The sequence below is a fragment of the Schistocerca serialis genome, chromosome 1 (assembly GCF_023864345.2).
Source record: "Schistocerca serialis cubense isolate TAMUIC-IGC-003099 chromosome 1, iqSchSeri2.2, whole genome shotgun sequence".
NCBI lineage: Eukaryota > Metazoa > Arthropoda > Insecta > Orthoptera > Acrididae > Schistocerca > Schistocerca serialis.
In genome coordinates, this window is record NC_064638.1 from 683,674,087 (window position 1) to 683,690,253 (window position 16,167).

Here is a 16,167-nt window from a genome sequence, read left to right on the forward strand (position 1 = left end):
CGATGGCGTTCAGTCGATGCAGATCAGAGTGGCACCTAGTAACACAACAGTTCGGTGGGCGTCTCACAAGACGACCATATGAACCATCGTTCGCTGTGATAAATCGCATCCATCGGGGTTACTAACAGACTATTGTCTCTCCTGGTACATTTACCTGTTCCAGCCCTATTGTAGGAATCTGACCATTTTGTTCCCCGTGTCCACCAGCTACTGTGTCATATGCATCACTTGAATGTTGGATCTGGGAAGAGTCTTCTGAGAATAAATACTGGAAAGCGTTGGTGATACACTTCCACGTAGCACCTGATTCGGTACAAGTCTCATCTGTTCCCCGTCACGAATGCTTACTACCACATTCTGTCTGATGTAGGTCTCCTTCATCAGTCTTCTTTTCTTCCAGTCTACAACAGTAACTTTTAAGGTCTCTAGGAGAACATTCCATTATATTCTATGAAACGCATTTTGCCAGTCAACACATCTTCGAGATTTGTTCAGTAAGAACTGCCCATAGTTCTTTCTCAGAATATATTTATTCTTATGATTTAGAACTTGGTGACAGTACCAATCAAAATTTCTTTTACATCCACTGTTTTTCTACACAGTCTCCATCATGTTCAATAGTGTTACACCAGCGTTTTGTAACATCGCATATCCGTTGCTGGTAGAAGCTCGTGCCCTGTACTCACTGGAGTGTTTTTATTACATGAATTACGCTCTTATAATCTTCAAAGTGTGCCTCAGATAGGGAGTCCTTCAGTGGCCCACACAGATAGAAGTGCGAGTGCGCAAAGTCTGAGGCATAATACGGCTGAGTCAGCGATGTCCATCCCAATTTGGAGATGCATTTGCGGGTTCCAGGACTTTTGTCTGGCCTTGCGTTGTCATGTTGGAGCAAGAGTTATTTTGGATTCCTGGCTGGCTCGACACGTCAGTAACGTTTCTTTTGTTTATTGAGAGTATTCACATATCCATTTCATTAAATGTAAACCCTTTTGACAGCATATATACGAGAATTACACTATCATAATCTCAAAGATCTCTCATCATGACGTGGCCAGCAGAGGGAGCTTCCTAGAATTTCTTCTGTTTTGGTGATTGCCATTTCAGTGCTGTCTTTTGTTTCCTGCTCATTGTAATGATGATAAATGTAATTGTCCATCTTGATCGCTTTTATATCTTTCTTTCCTTTAGTGTACACTGTAACGCGTACTGGCCTCTGCCAACATCGGAATCACATTTAAAAAATCTCTATACACTGTATCTCGTCAGTTCTTACGTACAATTGTATCATAAGTCATTATATCATTGAGTCATAGTACAATTGTACATGTGAACTGACGAGATATAGAGTGTGCCGTTGATGATGTTTGTGACCAAAACGCGTTAAGGTGTATTTAAAAAAAGAAAAAGGTATAACACCGATAGGACGGACGCTTACATTGACTAGTGATGATGATCGCTGACCCGTACCATCATTTGAGTCATCAATGTAACACACCCAGGTTTCGTCAACTCAAAGGATCCGCGATAGAAACACTTTTCTGCTTGTGTCAAACAGATTTATCCCTCTCGAGGAGACACCGACTTGAAGTAGTGTCGTCCGTGCAGGCGAGAGGTTATGCGCGTTTCAATGGAGCAAAGCGCCATACCGGCTGCAGTGTAGCTACTGGCAGCGTCTCCCATCACAGACAGGTCTGCTTCAGAGGAGCCAGACAAATACTGCCTCACAACGTCCCATCTTTTCCTTTACCCAATCCTGAGCTTTCCTTTCTTGTAATGTTAACAAAGGGTAGAGTCGACTATGAGCCTAGAGAAGACAGCCTCCCTAAGGGAGGAATTCTGAGGGAAATCCTCCAGGTTGAGTGTTCGGCGGGGGCTTGGCATCCTACCCCGGTAAAAACAGGTTTCTATATGTTTCCCAAACAAAACAAAAAAGCCAGATGAATCAAAAAACATTGACTCCGATCAACAGCAATGACTCTGATTTGTAGAACATGGAATGTAAAGAGATCAGCAGGAAAAATTGACAATATGATTAAAGAAATCGTTGTACTGAAAATGGATATTCCGGCAATGACAGAAACGAAAAACAAGGGATCTCGACAAGAAGTAATTGAAGACCATATTCTATTTCGGAATGGAGTGGGAAAAGCAGAAAGAGCAAATTCTGGAGCAGAAATTCTTATAAAAAGAAAATCTAAACAAGGAATAATTAATTGCAAAGAAGTTAAAGAAATGATTATCAGTGTAACAATAAAAATTCATGGACTAAAACTGAAATTAATCGTGGTGAATGGCCCTAACGAAGATGCGCTTGACGAGAAGAAATGGAATTTCTACGAAGACTTACGAGAAGCGGTTGACGATTGTCCAGATGAATGTGAATTATATGAAGTCTTCACGGGTTGTCAGTCGAGTAGCGTCGTCGTCTCGTAGCAACGTTTCGATGGAATGCGTCTCCATCATCTTCAGGGGAAGTGTCGTGATATCGTCGGTCGCGGGCTTATATCTCTGCTGGACCGCTCTCCGCATCCCGCGGCCGGCCAATCACGTGCCCGCACAATCGCCCGATGCGCCAGGATCGGCCGGTGGTGGTGGTGGTGGTGGGGGGACGCGTTCGCGGGGTTCGAGTCCCGGCGTCCGTCTCTGTCTGCTCCGTCCGCGGCCCTTGGTGGAACGGAACGTTCTTCTCTGATTTTCCTGATTGCAGGCTCCCAGGCTGTGCTGAGATGGTAGCCACTGTCGCGGTTGATTAGGTTGTCGTGTAACCGTATTTGTATGGACTCATTGATTACAGAGTCCCAAAATCTCCATGGAACACTTCGAAAAGCTAGCACTGGACACTGCTAAACACAAGCCAAAAGCATTCTACAGGTACGTTGACGATACCTTTGTAGTTTGGCCACATGGCAGGGACAAACTGCTAGAGTTCCATCAACACCTCAACAGCATACATGGAAATATCAAATTTACCATGGAGATAGAAGAGAACAGAAGCTTACCCTTTCTGGATATCCTGATCACAAGAAACATGGACGGCACGCTGGGACACTAAGTGTATAGAAAGAAAACACACACGGACCTCTATCTTAACGCCAATAACTGCCACCACCCAGCGCAACGCCAAGCTGTTCTCAACACCTTAGTGCACAGGGCCAGGTCCATCTGCGATAAGGAAACTTCGCCAGGAGAATTGCAACACCTAAAGGACACCTTCAAGAAAAATAGATACAGTGAGACACAAGTAAGGAGAGCTCTGAAGACCGACCACGAGAAAAGAGAGACCGGATGAAGACGAAGCAATGGGCTGTGCGTTCTTGCCATACACGGGTCCTCCGACCTCCAATATCGCGAGAATTCTCAAGAAACATAAAGTGAAGACCGTTTTCCGCGCAGCAGAAAAAATCCAACACCTTCTCGGTTCAACCAAGGATCCACTAGGTCTGACGGCACCAGGTGTGTACAAGATCGGATGCGAATAGGGATGCAATATACAGCGCCACAGTGAACACATTAGACATGTACGCTTGGGTCAGACCAACAAATCTGCTGTGGCGGAACATAGTATTGACGAGAAGCACACCTTAGATTCGAGAACACAAAGAAAATATGCAGTACAAACGGATTTTGGGACTCAGTAATTAAAGAGTCCATATAAATATGGTTACACGGCAACCTAATCACCCTCGACAGTGGCTACCATCTCAGCACAGCCTGGGAGCCTGCAAAATCAGAGGAAGAACGTTCCGTTCCACCAAGGGCCGCGGACGGAGCAGACAGACAGACGCTGGACTCGAACCCCGCGCACGCGTCTTCGCCCCCTTCCCCCCACCCCCCCTCCCACCCCCCCCCCCCCCTCCCCCCCCCCCCCCCACCCCCCCCCCCCCCCCCCCCCCCCCCCCCCCCCTCCCCTGACCACCAACACCACCGGCCGATCCAGGCGCCTCTGGCAATTCCGCGGGCACGTGATCGGCCGGCCGCGGGATGCGGAGAGCGGTCCAGCATAGATGTAAGCCCGCGACCGACGATATCCCGACACTTCCCCTCAAGATGATGGAGACGCATTCCGTCGAAACGTTGCTACGAGACGACGACGTTTCTCGGCTGATAACCCGTGAAGACTTCATATATGAAATTCGCCGAGAAAGCCTGCACTCGCATATGAATGTGAATTGTTAGTAATGGGGGACTTAAATGGACGAATTGGAAACAGATTAATTAATGATGAGGTTGGAAGAGGGAGAGGATGTAGAAAGCGCTAACGGAAGGAGGATGATTAACTTCTTTAAGGTTCAGAAGGGTACTGCTATGAATGGCCAATTCCAACATAAAGAAATACACAAGTACACCTGTGCTGGTCCGTCAAGTAACCTCAAATCTGAAATAGATCATGTAACAGTGCTGAGGCACTGGGTAATTTATGTGCAAGATATAGAGTAAAAGAAGGAATGGGGTGTGGATACGATGAGTTTTTCAAAAACTGCTTTTCTGATTAAGACCAAGATGAAACGGGAGGAGAAATAGATGGATGCTGGAAGTAGAAGTATGGAGCATTCAAAATATAGGATACATTTGCTACAAAAAGAAAGTGTGAATGTATCAGCAAACATTAAACCTGAGATTTGAAGTAGTGAAGGAGGACTGGACTGCTAATGAGCTGTATAGTTTCCTGAAACAGTTAATTAAGGAAGCAATGGAGGATTCTTTAGGAAGGGAAAGAGAGAGAAGAGTAATAACTAAATTGATGACCACGGATTTGTTGGAGATGGTTGAGGAAAAGAAGAAACTAAGTTCCGAGATTGAAGAGAAGTGGAATAAGTACAAGTTATATAAAGAGATAGCTAAGAAATTAACAACAAAGTGAACCGAAGAGGAATGAGAAAGGCTGCATGAGGGAAACAGAGCATTCGCTTGGATGAAAGAGATCGGCAGAGGCAGGGAGGATGATAAGGAAGATGAAAATGGCTAGCAATTCCGCAGCCACAATAAGGCCTGTATGTATCGGACAGTGGAAGAAGTACTTTGAAGAACTTCTAATAGAAAAATGAAGAGGCCACTATTATAAAATATATATGCATTCTTATTCAAATGCATGTAGATGTTTTTGATACTAGGTTTCTTGGAATAACTTAAGGTTTTGGACTGTCTGCTTTAAAAACACAGCAGTGACAATTAAAGACGGATTCTGAATATGTTACTGTGTTTATGTGCTACAAACATTTTGGACTGCTATTAATGAAGAGCAGCCTTAAAGTTAATTATTTTGAAAAAAAACCTTGCAAAGATACTTTGGTATTTAAGGAGTCAGTTGGAAAAGGTTCTCATAGCTATTTTGTGTAGATATTTGTGCACATGTGGATGCAAACTGAATTTTTCAATTTTTCACTAATTGCTGAACCTTGCAAAATGTACTGTGATCATAAGTTTACTTGTGTCTCTGAAAGTTTCATTCTTTAACAACATTGAAAGACAAATTTCTGCTTTGTTAAGTTAAAATGTTCTGTGCTATTGTATATGCGTTTACTTTTTTATTTTATTTGAAGGCTATACCTTTTCTTCTAATTTGCAGATTATTTGTGTACTGTTTGTCTGTTTTTTTTTACTGTATGTGTATGGAATGAACATGCTTAAAGGTATCTTGTGTAACGATGCAAAATTAGTTTCCTTAAACCAGTGTGAAAATGAAAATTAGTGTAAATGTCTCCTTTTTGAAAATGTTTTTGGAAAAATGTATAAAATTTCTTAGTGTATATGCTATATGTATGTAATATGTAATTTTTTTGTCTCAACTGAAGTTGGATGGTATAATTTTTTTTGTAGCCAACACCACTTAGGTGTTATAGATGTTACCTTGAAGTATCCCTTTACAGGAAACTTCAACGAAACATGGGGCATGTGTAACACCATAGCTCTAATGTTGTACTGATTTATTTCGCTTTTGTTTCATTTAATGTTACATCGCTGAGCTTCTGAAAATGTGTGTGATTGAATCAATAACATTAAATTGTATACTGCTTTCTCTATGCAAACTCTGATGTCATGGTTTGGTTCTATGCTGTGTAGCATATCTTTCATTTAAACTATTTGTCCCATTTGGAGGGAACAAAACGTACTGTATATAATTGTAATTTTGTGTGAATAATTTTTTGTAGAGATATTAATATGTGTAAATGTTTTGTTTTATTTAAGGCATTTGGTTACTGTTATGTAAATTGCTGATCCTCACTAAAGGTTCTTCGTTAGTTTGTATGTAAAAGGTAGTGTGGTTCCCCTCGGGAACGGAACTGTGTAGCGTGTGCAAATTGTGGTTGGCTTAGGTGGAAAAGGTGGAACTGATAGTCAGTCGGAGGCGAGCTACGAGTCGGGGACGAGCTACGAGTCCGTCACTGCCATGTAAAAGATGCATATTGTGCTGATTCCGAGAGAGGCTTTTCCTGCTTCTTTCCAAGACCTCGGATGGATGGATAAATAGCTGGAACTATTCTGGAATTTGTATCTATCATCGCCACCAAGAAATGACCGAGTCCAGCAATTCTGCCTGCAATTCCACCTACCAACATGCAGTTGCCACCACATTGCGCAATCATTGCAACATAATACTATAATGATGTACAGTGAAGGATCAGCTTAATGGATGTGCTAATGTGCTGAAATATAAGGTAATTTATATCCGAATTTATGTACCTACCTTGACTTTTCTCCTCATCATAATACCTCTCAGGGCCCTCTCCGTTTGAACTAAAGTGATTACCGAGTGTCCTTACTGAAAGTACATTAAAACCCAGTTTTCTAATTAATGCCCCTTTGAACATAGTAAAGAGAAAGTTAAAGTTAATGTGGCAAGAGAGTGAGTTAAAGTTAATGATGCTTGCTGAAATAATTTTCCTAGTAAAATTGCTTATTAATGTGTTGTTGCCAACTTCAAATTAAAATTTCTTAAGGCTGAGGGTTATAGAGTTTTGCTTAGTAAATGATCACATTACTGCCTGTTGTTAATCGCAGAAAGTGAGTCAGTATCTTACATAAATGTTAATTTTATGTCTCACGGTAGTAAAAGTGGAAAACTGCATAGTAGGAAATTATATGTTCATGATTACTAAGTGTTTGTCTCTCTTGTGTATTATAAGTGCATATTAACAGTATAACAGGATCCACAGTTTGTCTAGTGTGCTAATGCGAGATAACAAATAACGGAAAGATCTTTATTTATGAAAATCATAATCTATTTATTAGAAAAACAGTGATAAGTAACCTATCAGTGAATTTCAACTAACTCTCATTCTAAATAGTAAAGTATTTAACTGAGAGAGACTTAACCTAAACCTATGTCCAATTTATGATCCTAGAGGGAATGTTAATGGTAGTGTTATAAAGACCACTCAGTTTGTGTAAGCCCTGAAAGTGATAGTGTTTTTCTGTACCTGTTTCAATTTTGCAAATAGTTTGTGCTGCTCCAATTGTTAGTTTCAATGTTACCGTAAACATATGAGCGTGTCAGAGTTCATTGCACTCGTGTGTGGCCAAGTATAGGTTGTGTTTATCTATTAAAGTTACTAATAACTATTTTCTTGAACGAGAATGTTAATCATTCTCTTGCCTAGTTAGGCTGGCGACCGTTTTCGTTATCCGTTAAACAGTGCAGATAGGCAATATTTTGTTTGTCACTGTTTAATTATTTACGTAATTCTGACTTTCATTTCCGATAGGCCACCTCCGTTAGGAATAACACGGTCAACATAACAAAATTCCTCTCAGAGGGTAACACTGCTCTGTTGCTTTATACCATAATTGCTATAACAAAATAGTTTTATTTTACAACCTGTTTCCAGCTTTAATGTTATGGTACAGTAGTAACACACAGAAGTGTTATACGTGGCTTTTCCGTGACAGGACTAATTGTTCTGTTGGGACATCGTATGTACTAAGCCAAACTTGTCATTTGATTGAATAAACTACGTAAATGCTGTTGCAGTGTTATAAGGGGTCTCCAAACTTTTAACTCGCGGGCCATATTGACTCCTTCGCGAAGTCATAAGGGCCAAGATCACCGTAATGTAAGGCTAAAGGAAAGATGAAATCGCAAAAATCTAAGGCTAGCACTGAAACGAACTACGATTTTTATTTAATTACATAATTTTGATTGGTGGACGTACCTTTTTTCCACAATGAAACATGCAAAAAGTATTTACAGATGAAAATTAAGTGATGAGCATTTGAAGTCGCTGATGATTATCTCTACCAATAAACTTGATCCACAACTGGAAGCAATTCTGAATGGAAAGTTAGAGCTTCATAAAAGTCAGTAATTATCACTAAGTATCACTAAGATGTTAAATTTCGTTATGTGAATACTCTAACACTGTGAGTTTTCAAGATATAAATTAATTACAGTTATTTTTATACATCAGTTACAACTAAAATATCCAATATCATTATGTACACCAGGTATTGTATTTTCTTTAAATTGCCTTGAAATAACAATATTTTATACGATTTACCAGCTATGTGTATTTTACAACGTAATCAAAAGAAAATGAAACCTCGCTTAAGAAGCATCTTCCATAATGATTGATTACTAAGGGTAGTCACCGAAGTGGCGTCCATTTGAAACACTTGCACCAGACTCGTGAGTAGAATAAAATGCAAAGAATTTTTTTACTTAAAATATTTTTGCCAAACTAGTCTGTTAATCGTTCTTTTTTTATTCAATATCGTACGGAAATGGTCTTCTGTTTATTGTGGATAGCCACAAGTTTAACCACGACCTTCCGCTTTGTAAAGATAGAGCTCCGACAATGTCGCAGTGTATTGGTCGCCCTAGGCCTCGAAACTTGGCTGCATAGGTACCACCTCAAATATTTGGCGGGCCCGATACCGGGGATGTCCGGTCAGCTAACGCGGGCCGGTTTACCGGTCCTCACGCGCCGTTGTTTGGAGACCCCTGCACTAGGCTGTCTGTTGACGGACGATGCTGAAACCATTATCAGCACATCACTATCTCTGTCTCCCAGATGGCATACGGCGTAATGGGATCAAAATCCACGTCGCCTTTTCAGGTGCAACTATTTTTTGAGCGGGGGTGTGGAGGGGGGAGGGGGCAGTGTATCAATTGTTATGTAGTGTTATTAGAGTCACCTCGTACTAAACCCGAAGACACTGGAGGAGAGCAAGGCAATCGGCCTCTGCGCCAGCGATGGCTCAGGGGCAGTCCGGCACGCACTCTGCGCTTCGTGCTGCCCAACCAGCAATTCTCAATGGGAGAGGCGTCACTGCCGCCGCTGCCTTCTGGCTGTTGGGCTGCCGCACCTCCCCCCTCCCACCCCCCCCCCCACCCCCTCCACCCACGCAGCGTGCATTTTCCGGCTGTCGCTCCCAGCACCCGCGGCGCTCGGCGCGTCTTCAAAGGCGGAGCGGAGGCAGGAGGTGGCGGTGCGATAAAGGTGTGCTGTCCTTAAAAACGGCGGCTAGAGCCGACTGCGAATGAATCCAGCAGCCGGCAGGGTGGGGGTTGTCGGATGAGCAGCTCGTCGCGCAGCGCCACCCCCGCGCGCTCCGCAGCCGCTCGCATTACACCCTCCGTCAAAGGGCGCTTCTGTCGCACACGACGAGCCGCGCCGTCCGCACGCTCGCCGTACGGGATCCGTAATCCCTCCCGAACCGCCCAACATTTTGCGCCTCGGCATTACAGAAAATTCAGCTTCTGATCAGAAAGGCGGTGCAAAGTAGAAGACGGCGGGAGCTGAAAGAAAATCACGTTATGGGCGTACACGTTCCACAGGCAAGCTTTCGCTACAAGCATCTCCGTTAGCGCGAGGCTCATACAGTTGCGAGAAACAGATAACAGTACACTACCGATGTTGGTTCATAAATCAACGGGAAAAAATGGTAAGCGTCACTTGCGTGTACTTTGACTTACAGGGTGCCTATTTTCTGCAGAGTATAATACACCATGAAAAAATTCTAATTTCACTCAACCGATGTCAGAGAGTGAAACCTGATAGGTAAATAGTCAGAGAGTTCACAGGATAAGGTTGTGGATGGGGCCGCAAACAGTTACTGTGAGTTGCACAATCAAACATACAACTTTATTTTTCTACGAATCACTTATTTACACATTGGCTTAACAGAGCACAGTTAAAGAACGCCTAGTTAAAGAAAACTTGAGATGCTTTCTGGGCTGAAAGCCCAAAATCACACAGTAAACACAAGAATTGCTGAAGGCTTGGCTTAGGAATCAAAACCAATTAAAAATAGAAGCTAAAAACTTTTAAAAAATGCAGCGAAAACAATTAACGGCTGAAGGCCTACACTACACGTCTGAAGGACAACTATAATCAAGGCACATTAATAAACATTTTTTTTTGGCGAGAACATCTCTTTTTAAACTTATAACAGAATGGCCGAAACCTGATTAACTTATTGCATGGTTGAAGCACACAAACAAATTTGAAACAACGGCTGAAGGCCTGAACAACAAGTCAGATAAATAATTTAGAATAACCCATTGCTTCTTACAAAAAATTTTCCTTTACAGAATGCACACGGCTGAAGGCTTTATTCAGGTGTTAACGCAAATCCTCGGATGAAGGCCAAACATAACACATGGAACAACTATCGACTTAGGGTCTGGATTACAAACAATTTCAGATAGAACAATTTCTGAGAACAATTTTTTTTAAATAAATGCTCAAAGTTTTAGTTTAAACGGCTGATGGCCTTTATGTAAAATTAACAGAAACTGAATTAATACACGGCCAAAGGCCTCGCACAATACTTCAAGTAAAATGAAAATCACAATTTAAAGCAAACATCGAATTTAGACTTCTGTGTTTGGAAGGCTTCTCTAAAAGTATCTGTATGGAGTGTAGCCAAGCATGGAAATGAAAGATGGACGACAAATAGTTTAGACAAGAAGAGAACAGAAGCTTTTGAAATGTGATGCTACAGAAGAATACTGAAGATTAGGTTCGTAGATCACATAACTAATGAGGAGATATTGAACAGAATTGGGGAGAAAAGATATTTGTGGCACAACCTGACTAGAAGACGGAATCGGTTAATAGAACAAACTCTCAGACATCAAGTAAGCACCAATTCAGTACTAAAGGTAGAAACTGTAGAAGGAGCCCTAAAGATGAGTAAAGTAAGCAGTTTCAGAAGATCATAAGCTGCAGTAGTTATTCAGAGAATAAGGGACTTGCAAAGGATAGAACAGCATGGAGAGCTGCATCAAACCAGTCTTCGGACAGAATACCACAACAACAACAGCTACATTTCAGGGCTTAGAAGAAAATGCAGACGTTCTTAGTGATCCTGATATCTCCTACCAGGATTCTGAGCTCTTTCCTCATGACTCAGATCATTCAGAGGTCGGTAAATTTGTGACTCTGTTGTAGTTATTATGTTTTAGGAAAACAATGGTATGTACGTGTACATACCATTATATTCCCATGATGTATGAAGTAAGAGGTTATTCTTCAACGGCTTCTGTTGAAGGCTTGATGACATGTGTATCTATATTTTTAATATATATTTTACTTCTAAAGGTAATGATAATAACCGGTCTCGTAAACAGACATACGACCGAGAGAGCGGCGTGATGACCATGTGCCCCTCCCGTGTACGCACCTAGTGACGCCTCTAAGTTGAGGATGACACGTCGGCTGGTCGGTACCGTTGGGCCTTCATAGCCTATTCGAGGGAGTTTGGTTTTCTTTTAATAATAACAACACTTAAAACAGTAACAATGATGATATTAATAATAACAATAATAATAGTAATAACGCTATTCGGATAATCTACATAGGGTTTCAAATTAGACTTAACACCGAGTAGTCTGTCACTGTCTCAGAAACATGTCACAAGAGGCAGGAGAACAGATGAAGAGTTCTTCTCGGGAAACGTTGAGGTGCACCTCACAACGGAAGTTTAAGCGGAAAACATGTAATACATGCAAAGAATATGTATCTCGTGCTGAGATAAGAATGGAAAGTATGTGAAATTAATGTGAATCGAACGTTCACAACATTCTGGGGAATTGTTGACTTAAGCGTTCAGAATGCATCGGGCTGTCCACCCAAGGACTGTATGCAGGTGGAACACGAGTTCTGCATAACCATCATCTGTATTATATCACGACACGTGGCACGAAGTAAGTTTTAGGAAACGTGAGAGGCAGAACCCTGTTTTTAATGTTTGATTAAAATACTATGGACCGACATTTATTGAAAAGAAGAAAGTTTCTGACGTTTTGCCCTTCCTAGATTACATCGATCCTACTCACCACTGATTTTTCTTGTCAGTGAAACCAACACGTTTGGATACTGGACACGTCTGTGGTGATAGGGAGAAGGGATTAAGTACTTCCAACCAAGGTGCTCATATAGTTAAGTCTTCCATCAACTTTCTCTAAAACTTCTCATATGGAATGAAATTTTCACTCTACAGCTGAGTGTGCGCTGATATGAAACTTCCTGGCAGATTAAAACTGTGTGCCGGACCGAGACTCGAACTCGGGACCTTCGCCTTTCGCGGGGACTTCTCATATGGTTGTAAATCATTATGCTTTGTTGTTGTTAGGGCTTTATGTAATGAGTTTATTTCTGTTTATTTCATGTGTTGTAGCAGTTTGTTGTTGTTTTTACGTCTATGTGAATAAATATTGATATTGAAAGTCATCCTAAACAAAATTTAGGTTAGAATAAAATTTTTCAGATTTGTGATCAATACTTAACTATAATCCCGTGAATCTCTAAACTTCCATTTTGGCGCGTAATATTTTGTTTCCCGGAGTAACTCAGATGTCGACTCCTTTTAATTTATGAAAATGCAGTATCACTTTACTCTTATCCATTATTTGACAAAAGGCCCAAACGGAGCATCTTATTTAGGTTATTACAATATGTGACCAAAAGTATCCGGAAACCCAGCAAAAATATAGTTTTTCATATTAGGTGCATTGTCCTGCCATCTACTGCCACGTACTCCATATCAGCGATGTCAGTAGTCATTAGAGATCGTGAGAGAGCATAATGGGGCGCTCTGCGGAACTCATGGATTTGCAACGTGGTCAGGTGAGTGGATGTCACTTGTGTCATATGTCTGTACGCGAGATTTTCACACTTCTAAACAACCCTAGGTCTACTGTTTCCGATGTGATAGTGTAGTGGAAACGTGAAGGCACCCGTAAAGCACAAAAGCGTACAGGCCGACCTCGTCTGTTGACTGACAGTGACTGCCAACAGTTGTAGAGGTTCGTAATGTGTAATAGGCAGACATCTGTCCAGACCATCACACAGAAATCCCAAACTGCATCAGGATCCACTGCAAGTACTATGACAGTTAGGTGGGAGGTGAGAAAACGTGGATTCAGGGTAGAGCGGCTGCCCATATGCCACACATCATGCCGGTAATGCCAAACGACGCCGCGCTTGGTATAAGGAGCATAAACATTAGACGACTGAACAGTGGAAAAACGTTGTTTGGAGTGACGAATCACGGTACACATTGTGGCGATCCAATGGCAGGGTGTGGGTATGGCAAATGCCCTTTGAACGTCATCTGCCATAGTGTGTAGCGCCAACAGTAAAATTCAGAGGCGGTGGTGTTATGGTGTTTTTCATGGAGGGGCCTGGCAATCCCTGTTGTTTTACGTGGCACAATCACAGCACAAACCTACATTGATGTTTTAAGCACCTTCTTGCTTCCCACTGTTGAAGAGTAAATCGGGAATGGCGATTGCATCTTTCAACAAGATCGAGCACCTCTTCATAATGCACGGTCTGTGGCGGAGTGGTTACACGACAATAACATCCCTGTAACTCTCACGGAGATTGTACCCGTGGTCTATGGGTTAGCCGGCACGGTAGATCAGCGTGTTCGGTGAGAGGGTTAGTTACCCTCTATAATAAAAAAACTGAGTTAATCGATCAACAACGAACTTAAAAAACGGAAGTCTTACGACGTCCGCCCCGAGCAGATACAACGAACAAAAGTGAACAAAATGAGATTAAAAAATAAAAAAAAGTAAAAAATGGGTAGCGTCTTTGATTCATGATCAAAAACGTCTTCGATCCTGGGTTCGATCCCCGCCACTGCCTAAATTTTGATAAATAATCAGCATTGGCGGCCGAAGACTTCCGGCATAAGAAGTCAGCCTCATTTTGCCTACGGCCTTGTGAAAGAGGGTGGAGCAGCGGTTAGCGGTTCAGGGCACTCTCTTGTCCTAGGGGTGGGAAATTTCCCCTAAAGGCGGAAGAATCAGCAATGATCAACGACATGAGGATGCAGAAGGCAACGGAAACCAAAGCATTAAAGACACGTAACGTGTATCCACAGGACATGTGGCCTGTATTTGAAGAAGTGTCATGATGATCTCTCTTTTGCCAAAGATTCCGGAATAGTCCCCCATTCGGATCTCCGGGAGGGGACTGCCACGGGGGAGGTTACCATGAGAAAAAGAGTGAATAATCAACGAAAGGATAACGCTCTACGAGTCGGGGCGTGGAATGTCAGAAGCTTGAACGTGGTAGGGAAACTAGAAAATCTGAGAAGGGAAATGCAAAGGCTCAGTCTAGATATAGTAGGGGTCAGTGAAGTGAAGTGGAAGGAAGACAAGGATTTCTGGCCAGATGAGTATCGGGTAATATCAACAGCAGCCGAAAATGGTTTAACAGGTGTAGGATTCGTTATGAATAGGAAGGTAGGGCAGAGGGTGTGTTACTGTGAACAGTTCAGTGACCGGGTTGTTCTAATCAGAATCGACAGCAGACCAACACCGGCAACGATAGTTCAGGTATACATGCCGACGTCGCAAGCTGAAGATGAACAGATAGAGAAAGTGTATGAGGATATTGAAAGGGTAATGCAGTATGTAAAGGGGGACGAAAATCTAATAGTCATGGGCGACTGGAATGCAGTTGTAGGGGAAGGAGTAGAAGAAAAGGTTACAGGAGAATATGGGCTTGGGACAAGGAATGAAAGAGGAGAAAGACTAATTGAGTTCTGTAACAAGTTTCAGCTAGTAATAGCGAATATCCTGCTCAAGAATCACAAGAGGAGGAGGTATACTTGGAAAAGGCCGGGAGATACGGGAAGATTTCAATTAGATTACATCATGGTCAGACAGAGATTCCGAAATCAGATACTGGATTGTAAGCCGTACCCAGGAGCAGATATAGACTCAGATCACAATAACGTAGTGATGAAAAGTACGCTGAAGTTCAAGACTTTAGTCAGGAAGAATCAATACGCAAAGAAGTGGGATACGGGAGGACTAAGGAATGACGAGATACGTTTGTAGTTCTCTAACGCTATAGATACAACAATGAGGAATAGCGCAGTAGGCAGTACTGTTGAAGAGGAATGGACATCTCTAAAAAGGGCCATCACAGAAGTTGAGAAGGAAAACATAGGTACAAAGAAGGTAGCTGCGAAGAAACCATGGGTAACAGAAGAAATACTTCAGTTGATTGATGAAAGGAGGAAGTACAAACATGTTCCGGGAAATCATGAATACAGAAATACAAGTCACTGAGGAATGAAATAAATAGGAAGTGCAGGGAAGCTAAGACGAAATGGCTGCAGGAAAAATGTGAAGACATCGAAAAAAATATGATTGTCGGAAGGACAGACTCAGCGTACAGGAAAGTCAAAACAACCTTTGGTGACATTAAAAGCAACGGTGGTAACATTAAGAGTGCAACGGGAATTCCACTGCTAAATGCAGAGGAGAGAGCAGACAGGTGGAAGAATACATTGAAAGCCTCTATGAGGGTGAAGATTTGTCTGATGTTATTGAAGAAGAAACAGGAGTCGATTTAGAAGAGATAGGGGATCCAGTATTAGAATCGGAATTTAAAAGAGCTTTGGAGGACTTACGGTCAAATAAGGCAGAAGGGATAGATAACACTCCATCAGAATTTCTAAAATCATTGGGGGAAGTGGCAACAAAACGACTATTCATGTTGATGTGTAGAATATATGAGTCTGGCGATATACCATCTGACTTTCGAAAAAGCATCATCCACACAATTTCGAAGACGGCAAGAGCTGACAAGTGCGAGAATTATCGCACAATCAGCTTAACAGCTCATGCATCGAAGCTGCTTACAAGAATAATATACAGAAGAATGGAAAAGAAAATTGAGAATGCGCTAGGTGTCGATC